The 12,333-nt window shown below is 49.7% G+C and overlaps 1 protein-coding gene across 4 annotated transcripts in view; it reads left to right on the forward strand.

The window, feature by feature from the left end:
• CORO2B (coronin 2B) overlaps window positions 1–12,333 on the forward strand; it is a 128,415-nt gene that overhangs the window by 32,741 nt on the left and 83,341 nt on the right. The window contains exon 1 of one of the 4 annotated variants that reach the window (XM_059372360.1): window positions 5,385–5,464. The exons of the other annotated variants lie outside the window; for them this stretch is intronic. The gene's annotated coding sequence lies outside the window, so the exon portion shown is untranslated. Of the gene's footprint in view, window positions 1–5,384; window positions 5,465–12,333 lie in introns of those variants that run through there. 4 annotated transcript variants of the gene reach the window in all.

Raw genomic sequence — 12,333 nt, forward strand, 5'->3', positions numbered from 1 at the left:
ACTGATGTTTTCATTTTCCTTATTCAAATGTCATATCACCTGGCAGAGTACGATATTCTACTCCCCAGTAGAACTCCAGTTTCTGTGAGGCAGGTTTGGGAAGTCAGTATGGCATCAGGCTAGTCCAGAATGTTCACATCTAGAAACAGAGTGTCATAGTGAAAACGGACCTTAGACGGACCATTCTGTCCCTGGACTGCAACTCTGAGTCGCCAACGAACACCCAGACATGCCGGGCAGCGCCTTTCACGCAACACCCTGGAAGGGGTCAAGAAAAGGACCCAAGACTGGGGCGCCTGGGTGGCTCAGTGGGTAAAGCCGCTGCCTTTGGCTCAGGTCATGATCTCAGGGTCCCGGGATCGAGTCCCGCATTGGGGTCTCTGCTCGGCAGGGAGCCTGCTTCCTCCTCTCTCTCTGCCTGCCGCTCTGCCTACTTGTGATCTCTCTCTCTCTGTCAAAGAAATAAATAAATAAATCTTTAAAAAAAAAAAAAGAAAAGGACCCAAGAGGGAGAACAAAAGAAGCACTTTGCACAAAGCTTTATTTGTGTTAGCAAAAAATCGGGAAACATTCCATGTACACTCCATGAACATGTCCTGGAACAACAACTAAGCTAAGCCAACTGCCGTTCATGAACACGAGGATATGTGCCCCAGCCATGAGCATGATAATAGGACCAGCTGTCCATATATAGATGCATATGAGTTCACCGTGATTTCACCTGTTCCATTGTATTCATTTTTTTTTAAAGATTTTATTTATTTATTTGACAGACAGAAATCACAAGTAGACAGAGAGGCAGACAGAGAGAGAGGAGGAAGCAGGCTTCCTGCTGAGCAGAGAGCCCGATGCGGGGCTCGATCCCAGGACCCTGAGATCATGACCTGAGCCAAAGGCAGAGGCTTCAACCCACTGAGCCACTTAGGCGCCCCTCTGTTGTACTCATTTTTATATATTTTTTTGAATTACAGTATTTTTCTTAGATTATAAAAATGATACATGATCATTCTGGAAATCTGGAAAATCAGAACACTGTAAAAATGGAAGTAAAATATCACCCTTTATCCCACCCTCTCAAGGTACTACCCTTTGCATTTTAGTACTTCTTTTACTTAGGTTGTCTTTTTCCTATGTGTGTCTATGAGTATATCTTACCCTGTGCATTTACTATTATAACATTATATCAAGAGAATTTCTCCATTGTGTTATTTATACCATATTTCATTGATTATAACATTTTACATTTTATGATCCTTGAAATTGCAATGTATTTTTAATTGATAGCATGTTATAGTAAATTATTTTTTTTCCTCTGAAAGCATAAAATAATGGTCAGTCCTAGAAGTAGTTGAATTGGGTTTGATGAAATATGCTTAAATGCTTTGAAAGCATGGATTTATGCTTGTATAACAGTCTATCTGTTACAAATATGAATATACTGGATTTTTTGTTAAGATTATTTTAATATATTCATTTGAGAAAGAGCACGTAAGCAGGGGATAGGGTAGAGGGAGAGGGAGGAGCAGACTCCCTGCTGAGCAGGGAACCCAATGCTGGGCTCCGGGACCATGACCTGAGTCAAAGGCAGACGCTTAACCAACTGAGCCACCCCAAGTGCCCCAATATACTTGATTTTATCAGCCTTATATTATTGAACATTTAGGTGGGTCCAACTTTCTACTCTTAAGAAACATCCAGTATGTGAAATGTGTCCACACTGCTCATTGTTTATTGGGGTGGATTCTTAAAAATAGATACAATGAGGCAAAATGAATGAAACTTTTTAAAGGCTCATGATGGCTTTTCCTTGTACATGCTAACAAGGACCAGAAGTGAATACAGAGGGATGAAGATGGGCATTGCATTTAGCGAGTTCTCCTTATTCTCTTTGCAATTCTTTGTGTGTAGACGTCAAAATGATGATCATAAAAGGACAAATCACCAGTGAGTGGCTCCATTTATTTATGGGGGGGGGGGCGGTGTGCAGGGAAGAGAGGGAGAGAGAATGCAAGAGACTAGGAGACTGAGAATTGCCCAGCACTGCCGGGGAGCCCGCAAATACTGGAATGGATGATGTAGGAGTGAGTGCTCTGATCTGAGGTCTGAGGTGGGCAGGAGAGCTGTCGGGGTGATGGGAGGTCTTTATTTGCATACTTCTAAATTCCTGGGAGCTGGGCTGTTCCACCAGTTGGTAACAATATCCAGAAAGCACATTGAGCAGGGTGGGGCCAGGAGACCTGGGTTCCAGCCTCGGGCTGCTGCTAACTTGCTTCCTACCTAACCTTGAACACATGACTTGCCCCCTCATGCCTCAGTTTCCCCCTTTGTAAATGACGGAATGAGATTAGATGATCTTTGGGAAACCTCCAGTGTGAAGATCTATAGCTCGGGCATGCCCAGCCTATGAGGAGAGACAGATGGCAGTGGCTGATTTATCCCTCACCTCAGCCCTCTTGTTCCTTCGGTCCTAGAACAAGTTTCTGGGCGTCCCTTACCGAGGCAGAACGTTAGAGCCATTAAGCTGAGACTGCACAGGGAATTGGTATGATCAGTACCCTCCCTAAGTGCACCAAAACAGAGGACTCCTGGGAAACCCACCAGTCTTCTCCTCTTTCCCAGAAGTTCCAGGAGAGGCCCTGGGCGTGACGGAAACCTTAAGTCCTGGCTTGTGTGCCTTATCCTCACCCGCCTCTCTGAATCACAAGTCAGACACTACCCTCTCCACTGGGGTCAGGAAAGAATGAGAAACGGAGGTTAGAAACAGGATCTTTTTTTTTTTTTTTTTAAGATTTTATTTATTTATTTGACAGAGAGAGAGATCGCAAGTAGGCAGGGAGGCAGAAAGAGGAGGAAGCAGGCTCTCCACGGAGCAGAGACCCCGAGGCGGGGCTCCATCCCAGGACCCTGTGATCATGACCTGAGCCGAAGGCAGGGGCTTTAACCCACTGAGCCACCCAGGCACCCTAGAAACAGGATTTTGGTTAGGGCTGCTCTTTAAAGACTCAAAGTAGCATAAACGAAGTTGAAGTTAGCTTGGGGTCCTCTTTGAGCAGGCTCCGATGTCCAATTGCTGCTGTCCCTGCTTTTTAATGCCAAACTGCTCTGAGTTTAGTTCCATGGCTATTGTTTCATTTGCGGTGGGTTGTTTCGTCAGCCACCTGTGAGTGGCACTAATTTGCATACTTGAAACCTAGAATTTTTCACTAGCCACTGTGTCTTGAAGTGTCATCTGTGGACAACCTGCGCTGGACTCTCTTAGGTACATGTTAAGACGCAGATTCCTGGGCTCTCGCCCATATCTTCTAAATCAGTCTCCGGGAGCGGGCGGAATAAACATCTCCATGCCAGGGAGAACCTCTGAACGCATTTTTAACACGTTTGCCAGGTGGTTCAACAACAAATCTCACGGGCCCTTATTGTCAAAGTACCCATGTATGTCATTGCCCAATACTGCTTATCCGAGTTGGGCTGCGTGTGGGTTTACTGACTTAAATACTCTGCAAGAGGAAGAGTGCTGTCTTATCACATAAAATTGTGCATGGCTTCTTTTAAGAACATTGTCTTTGATTCTTAGTCTCTTAGTCTCTGTTACCCCACCTTGCTCTTCCGCTGATAATAGGGGCCCAGGTATGTGAGGGGTCTGTGTGCCACCCCAAATCAGAAACCATTGCCCAAGACCCCAAGGAGCACCCGGTAACAGCTGATGGAGAAACTCTTTTAAAGAAGGAGCATGAGGACCAAGACAGGGACGGGTCCTAGAGGACCTTCACAGGTCACAAGGGAGAAGCAGCCAAGCCTGTGAGCCAAGGATGGGGCTGGAGGTTGTACTTGGAAGGTGGCTGGGAGGATTTCAGGACTCCAGGGGCTGTCTGGGAACGGCCTTCCTCTACCCTTGCACTGTGTGTTGGGGGAGGGGCCGGTTCGAGGGCCCCAGCAGAGACCTTTATCCGCTGCCCTCAGCTCTGACTGGAGCATTGTGTCCTGGTTGTGTCCCTCACAGCCTCTTAGTGACGGGCTTGTTGTCCAAGATGGGCCCGCGGCTGGTCCGGGCCTGCGCCCATGTATTATGCATCAACAGCTCAGACAAAGCTTCTGTGTGTGGGAGCCCAGTAGGGTGGGGGCTTGGGCCCCCGCAGAGTTCTGTTTACCAGGCACTGGACGCCCAGAGGGTGGGATGGTGGCGGGCGCCGCCAATAGAGGAGATGGGATTCGCAGTGAGGTCAATGAGCGGGGAGAGTTGTGGTGTCATGGATCGCAATACGGGCCTTCCTGGCTGGAACGGGAAGGGTGGCCTACTTCAAGTTCACGGCAGCCAGGGAAAGAGTCCCGCCGCCTCCCAGGGCTCCCAGGCTTGCTCTGAATACACTGCTGGGTCATGAGCAGAGGCTGTCTGGCTAACCCAGGCCCCAGCGAGCCAGTAATTCCTGGGGTCCCCCGTGGGGGCGCCCAAAGGCCTCAGGCCCACAGGAGACAGGACTAAGGCCAACCTCCCTGATCCGAATGGGGAGCCTCTTGAGGGGCTCCGAGAGGTGTGGCCTCTCTCTGTGCCACCGAACTTGGGGGATGGGAGATACAGATCTGACCTAGAAGAGGAGGGAGATGAGACTGGCATTTTATTTATTTCTTTTGGAAGATTGATTTATTTATTTGAGAAGGGGGAGGGGCACAGAGAGAGGTAGAGAGAGTCTTAAGCAGACTCCACTCTGAGCACAGAGCCCGATAGGGGCTCCATCGCTCGATCCTGAGATCACCACCTGAGCCAAAACCAAGCCTGACGCTTCACCTGACTATGCCACCCAGGTGCCCCGAGAGACTGGCATTTCAGAGCCTCCACTGAGAGTCAGACCTGCCAGGAGGTTAACACGCAGGGATCGCTCCCTCCGGTCTGCAACCCTGCCCAAGGGAGACCTTTCCTCCATTCTGGGCTGGAAGGACCCATTGTCCCCTGCCCGGGGCTCTGATCGGAGTGCATCGTGAGAGCTGAGCTCGGTTAAGCACTCTCCCCCTGCTGAGACAGCCCGGAATGTCTCCAAAGCATGTGCTTTGGGCGTACCTGGATTGCTCTGGGAGCCAGGACTAATCAGAATTCTCTCAGAAGACTTTGCAAAATAATAAGCTTGCCTCTTCTCCAGCACCCAGATGCTGGTGTGCATTTATAAGGGGGAGGGAGGGCTAGCAATCTTGGGCAGGATGTATAGAGCTCAAAAAAGCTCCTTCGTTGTCCTAGTTCCTTCCCAGACAGATATTTAGCCTTATTTTTAGTCTTATTTATAGATTTTAGAATTTTACTGTGACTCCAACAAAAGAACAAGGCTTTGTTCAGGGTCACCCAGCCCCCAAGTGTGGGGAGGGGGCTTGCCTGTTGTCTGGCCTGCTGGCCTCTCTGCCGTGCCTCACTTCCTTAGAAGCAGGTGGCTGCCCTCGAACAGATTCAGACCCGTCGCTGGAAGCTGTGGGCAATTGGGTGAGTCTCCGAGGCCGTGGTTGGGAGGATCCTGAGTAGCTGTGAGCGTGGCATGTCAGCACGTGGGCCTCAACTCTAGCCAGGAATCCCATGCCGCAGCCCTCTGTGAGAGTCCCCATGTCAGGGCCTGGCACCCCCCAGGGCCCGAGATCCGGGTCCTGCCTCCTGGGCACCGAAGTGGGGGGGGGGGGGTCACGGCAGACGTCGTGGATGAGGGAGGATTATGGTGTGCTGACGTGCTTTTGGTTCCGGAACCAAACACGCAGGCAGACCCGTTCCAATGGCACGGATCCGAGGAGGCTTTCAGAATGGCTGTTCTGGAAGGAGGATGTGGGAAAGGCCAGCCTGAGGGGAGAGCTCTGTGTGTGTGCATGAGAATGTATGTGTGCATATCTGTAGACGCGTGTACATGTGTGTGTGGGCATGCAGGCCTGCATGCTCCTGTGCAGAAGTGTGTGTGTGCGCGTGTGTGTTCATTCACAGCAAATTCTGCAATCCCGGTTGACAGGTGCCTGGCCCATCTCATTGATGGACAAAGGAAATAGGATCAAATCCTTGAAGGATCTGAGTGTGGGGCTGGGGAGTGTGGACATTCTTCTCCTAGTGGAGGGACATTGAAAGTGTTAGAGCAGATTCATGGTCGGAGGTGTTTTGTTTTTATTCAGAAGAAATCTCAGAAGACGAAATAAAGGGTTTCGGGGAGAGGGGAAGGGGAGGGATGAATGTATGCGCGGACTAACTTACCTTCTTGTTTACTCTTCCCAACCACCGCCAACCTGGAGAGCAGTAACCATGGTTACCAGTTGAGGCTCCGGGGCTCTGAGGGGTTAAGAAAATGGGCCAGGAATTGTTGGGACTGAGTCACAGCTGGCCTCTGTTTTCCCATGACAATCAGCTCCCTCCCGCTCAGCAAAGCAGGACAGGTCTCTATCGCAGCTCAGGTAGTCCTGGGGACTGGCATCGGAAATGGGTAGGAACCTGGAGGTGGAGGGGGAGGAGAGGCTGCTGGACCACCGTGACCTCTTGTGTCTGCAGGTGGCCCAGCATCCCCTCTCAGTCTCAAAAGGACCTTCGTGCCTTACCAGGCGCTCTTCTGTCTACTGCACTATTTGTCCTGTCTTCTCTCTTGGTCTGGGAACCAAGGGACTTGGTTCTAGTCCCAGTCCTGCCACTAGCCTGCTGGGTGACCTTGAGCAAGTCACTTGCCCTCACTGGGCCTCCACATTCCCACTTCTGAAATGAAGAGCAGGGTGTGCACATGTCTGTGAGTCTGTGTGCAGGGTTGTGAGCCTGTGCCTCTGTGTGTTCATTCTCGGCCACCCAGACAGACTTGAGGCCTTTCTTTACCATGTTCCCTCCCCGTGGGGTGGGCAATGCTGGTATCATCGTTCCTGTCTCCTGGAAGATGAACGTCCAGTCTTGGGAAGGGGGTGCTGAGTGAGTGGGGACTAAGCCGTATCATTCTTTTCTACCCACGCCTGACAACCTCAATTCTGAAATCCATCCTGGGTGGCCCCCTTCTAGGTGAGTGGGTCCTGTGGCTGAACACGGGGGCTTATACTTGAATCTCAGGCTCAGTACGTTATTCTGAATTACTGGATTTTCAGTTCACTTCAGTAATGTTTACTGAAAAGCAAAAACAAAAATAATAATGTTTACTGAGTGTCTACTATGTGCTGAGCTCCATGTTAAGTCCTGGGGACACAGAAGTGAACCTGACCTGGTCCCCGCCCTCCAGGAACCCACAATTAGTGCTGTAGCACTCAGATAGTTTTGTGACTATGACTCCTGGATGAAAATCACCTTATGTTGTGGCCACAAGCACACACACGCACACACAAATACTTATATTACATATATAAAACCAAATCACAAGGCAGGCCATGCACTCTGATATTTTTTAGTCTTTTCTACTCTGTCTCATTTTTTTTTTTTCAGTGCTGGTATCATCCTGCCACTTTGATTTCATAACCTGCTGATAGGAGGTGACCCTCCAGTGTGAGAAACATGGGTTGAATGTTGCGTCTGGTGTGTATATGAAATTGCATATAAATTACATGCTGTGGAAATGAGAGGAAGGCATGGGTTCTTTTGATGGGGACAATCAGGGAAGGCCCCTGGTTCAAATGGCACTTGAGTGGATGAATGATAGGATTTTGGTCTGCAGAGAAAGGGGAAAGCTAACCCGAGGCAACAGCACTAGCACAGGCCAGGAGACAGTAGTGCTCCAGGCAGAGCTCACAGTGAGAGGTTCGAAAGCAAATGCTTTACCTGGTGTGCCACACTCAGTTCCCATAATAATTCTAGGAGGCGAGAACTCCTTGTACCTTCATGTCATGGATGTAGAAATTGAGACTCAGAGAAGTTATGTAACTTGCCAAGGATCACATAGCTAAAACTGATAGAGTCCAGATTTGCACTCAGGCAGTTCCACAGAGATCTAAATGAAGTTCCTAGAGATGTGACCCTAAAGATATTTGGGGACTAATTCATTGAGATGCTTGAATACAAGCCTGAGAATGTTTAATTTCACTCTGGAGGAAAGAGAAAAAAAAGTTACACATTTTTCAAAAAGGAAAGTGACAGGATCACACGGGGAAAGATCACCAGCATAGGAGATGGGCTCAAAGAGAGACAGGGACATCTGTCAGAAGACGGGAGCAGCATTTTTCTGCTCAGGTCAGCCGCCCCAGAGACCATTATGTCACATTTATCTCATTGCAGTTAAGGACTTGGCTCATATATCATATGAAAGGAGGATAAATCATATTTCCCTTTTTACCTTGGCTGCTAGGAAGCTCAGAGTTCCAATCGGTGGCACTCTTTCATGGAACATTCGTGGATTCCAGTGGGCCTTTTATGTACTCATTTTGTCTTGCCTTAGTTCTCCTACCCTCACTTTCCTTTAAACTGAATTTCGTCACTACTTGATTTTTTGCCTCACCATAATGTATGCATTTTGGTATGCGTACCTTTGAGCAGGCTTTAAATGAAACATAAGGGAAACACACTGAAGCAACTGGAGAGGTTTTGCTTTGTTTTGTTTTGTTATTGTTTTTGTTTTACAGGCAAGATTGGAGCTCCTGGAGAGTAGGGATTGGCTTACCATCTCCCTCTGTTTCTCAAAGAACTGACACAAGCCACCAGTGATGTACAAGATGTTTTCACTGGGGCCTGGATAAATATGGTTTGGTTTAATTGTGACATATTTAATGTGTAGTAGAAAAATGTAGCTAACACATTGAACCAGTTCCATCACGGATAAAATTCCTTAGAATGAGGCTCAAGCATTTATTTAAATTTTAGAACGGGTCAACTTAAACAATATTCTTTAAACAATTCTTATTTTTAAGTAATCTCTACACCCCACGTGAGGCTTGAACACACAACCCAGAAATCAAGACTGAGCCAGCCAGATACGCCTAAACAAAATCCTTAAATAAATATGGCTCAGATGATTTATAGAGATGGCAAAACAGTGTTGGCAGTGGTCCATAAATTATGAAGTTTGGCAAACAGGAATTCATATTAGGCCCTCATCTGACAAATGACAAAACAGAAGCCCAAAAAACCCTTGTCCTTGGGTCCTGCAGGTTATTCTTAATCTACAGAAGTACAGAGAGCTTTCCCCTTCCAGCCTCATTTGGCTCCACATTGTGCTTCTGAACCCTTTCTTACATTTCTGTCTTTTACTTACTTAATCCTTTTACCCCAGTAAATACTCCCAGAGCAGGAGTTATTGTTTCTCCCATATCATGGATGGACAAACTGAGCCCCAAGGCGGGGTCAGGCCTGCCATTACCCAGCCAGCTATGGACTGATCCAGGTTAGAATGGTTCCAGGCCTTCCAACTGGGTGTTAGACGGAGTCAGGTGGGGAGCCAGTTTCTGTGTTGAAATCCCCCAACCAGTGTAGAAAGTCGGCTGGATAAATCAAGCAGTCCGCTGGCCTGTCTCCACTCGGAAGGAGCCTGACCCGGACATCGCTGCCCAGTCCACGCTGCCCCACCTCTGCTCCACTTCTGGGAAGACATAGCTTTCCGAAGGAGCCCAGATGTTCCCGCTGGCATACTGATGGGCTTGGTGCTCCGCTCTGTGGGGACGGATGACATCAGCCATGAACGCACTCAGCTCTGGCCGCCCGGCACCTGTGGGCGCCCTGTGTGGGACCCTCCTGGCCACGAGTAATGAGACCACAGCATTTACTGGGCTTCTATGCCTTGCCAGCCCCTGTGCTCCCAGACGGAAGCTCACATTGAATGAGACACAGCCGTGAGCCCTGGGGACTCACAGTCTAGTGAGGGAGGCAGACACATAAACAACTAGCCAAAGAACAATGCAGTAAAAGCTGGAAGGGAGGAATGGACCAAGGGAGGGAGGGACCAGCTCTGCCTGCCGGGGATCAGAGAGGCTCCATGGAGCAGGATACACCCGAACTGAACTGTGCTCTTGAATGGGGTTTGCCAGGAGAAGAGGAGAAGGCATTCCCAATGAGGGTCTGCCAGAGCAAACGCTCGGAGGTGACCGGGAAGGGACCTGTTTGGCTGGGATACCCAGCTGAGTGAGGCCTTTGAGGAGAGAAGCTACAAAGGTGGGTTGAAACCATTCGCAAGCTGGGGCCCCTGTGCTGCTCAGGCTCAAGCAGGAGCCCGCTGCTGGCGAGGATTCCGCACTCCCGTGGACCTGGAGACCAGCACAAGTGCAACTGAGGGGAGAATGTGCCAAGGTCGGGTGACGGCTGGGCTGGAAGCAGCCTTTTGAGGACAAGTGGGGCTCACTTTGGTTTGGTTGTTGGTTTGTGTTAGGGACGCAATGTGGCTCACGAGACCAGGCTTTGGAGCCAGAAAGAACGAGGTTCAAAGCCCATCTTCGCTCCTGCCAACCATGTGACCTTGAACATGTCGTTTTACCATCTCAGCCTTGGTTTTCCATCTTTAAAATGGGAATAGAAAGCCCTTTCTCTTAGGAGAACTCAAGGAGATCAAGTGAGAGGAGGACTTAGCCCAAAGCCTGGTTTGTAGTGAGTGCTCAGTGTGGTGGGTGCTACTGCTGTTGGCAATGATGGTGGCAACTGCTCAGTGAGTGGGTGTGCAAGATGGACTTGAGTGTGTGCAAGTGTGGACTTGAAGGTCTTTTTGAGACCATCTGTCCAGGTGAAGTCTGTGACCACAGCGTGAGGAGGCAAGGGCTGGTTTTATAGGCACTTGAGTGTGAGTCTGTTAGACAACATTTTACTGAGGGCTGCTGGTGGCTGGAAGGATGAGATGAGTGAGTCTGTCATTCTCTGAGGTGGAAGACCCTTGAAGTGTCATTCAGTTCAACCTGAATCTGATGTGGAAGTCCCTTCAGTACCCACCTGTACCAAAGGACCTTCCAATGTCATTAATTGCCTCCAGAGATGGGAAACTCACCACTTATAAATAATCCATTCTGTCGTTGGACTTCTCTGGCTACTCAGTAGAAATAAAAGTGTCACCCCTATGGAGTGCCTGCAGAACTGAAGCAACTGGACTGAGACCCTGGGCCCTTTGCACACCATGGGAAAGTCATTCGGGAACCCTGGCAGTGTCCAGCATGTGCAAGCTGACACCCGTGACCTCTGGCCCTCCCCTCCCACAGCCATATTTGCCCTGCATCTTCAGCCCTGCCCTGTCTTAGCCCAAGAGGACAGAAATGGGTGAGGTCAGCCTCTCCCAGCAGGGATGTACACTGAGAACATCCCTGATGATGTCCAGGAGTCATCATCGCTGGCAGCGGGATGGACTCTGATGGGGGACGCCAAAGGCAGCCTGCAGATTTCTTTGCTCCAGAAGTCCTGTTGGGCTTCTCCATCCTGGGCCCCAGGAGCCTGGAGCAAAGATGTCAGCAGCTCCTCTGCAGTCAGGCACAGGGAGCGCAAATGGGCTTCTTAGTCGCTGGCTGGAGAGGAAACCCTTGCTGAGCCCTCCTCCCTCTGTGCCCAACCCCTCCTCAGCTCGGCCTCCAGTGAAAAGGAGGGATGGTGGAAGGCAGGAGAGATGGACCCAAGGACCAGGTCTCAGGTCCTGCCCCTGCCCCACCCTGGCAGGTGACCTCCCCTCGATTTCTGATTCTCTTATCTCATCTGATAAATGGGGATTAAGAAAGCCGGCTTCCTGGTTTAGACGAGGTAATCCATATCCCGGTGCCCCACCAAGGTTAGACAGAATCAACGGAGAACGCGATCACCAACACAAACAGTAATGGGGATGCGCAGATCATTAGAGTCTTCGAAAAGTACCATTCACAGACTTTTCCCCAGCCTGAACCCACTGTCTCCAAGGCCCAGAGCCCATATATCACACATCTCAAATATTAGGGTTACACTGGAATTACCCAAGGGGCTTTTTAAACATCAGCCTGGCGGCTTCCTGGGTCTGGCCTCTGGATTTTAATTCAGTGGATGTGGGGTGGAGCCGGGGATCTCTGTTTCTCTTCCAGTGTTAGTGGCTGAAGGCCACATCTGCCCAGAGTGGGGCACACCGCTGGACAGCTGGCAGGGTGCCCGGGGACACCTCCTCTGTGCTGCACGACCCTAGACTGCCTGCACAAGGTGTCCAGAGTGTGACACAGTGGGAGGAAAGAGACCCTGTCTCCTCAGCGTACCACACAGGGCTTAGGAGTCCTTAAACTTGAGTTATTCTGATCATTTCTTTATTTTATTTTATTCATTTATTTGACAGACAGAGATCACAAGTAGGCAGAGAAGCAGGCAGAGAGAGAGGAGGAAGCAGGCTCCCTGCTGAGCAGAGAGCCCGATGTGGGGCTCGATCCCAGGACCCTGAGATAATGACCTGAGCCAAAGGCAGAGGCTTTAACCCACTGAGCCACCCAGGTGCCCCTGTTCTGATC

This window comes from Mustela nigripes, chromosome 13, assembly GCF_022355385.1.
Source record: "Mustela nigripes isolate SB6536 chromosome 13, MUSNIG.SB6536, whole genome shotgun sequence".
NCBI classification, from domain to species: Eukaryota; Metazoa; Chordata; class Mammalia; order Carnivora; family Mustelidae; genus Mustela; species Mustela nigripes.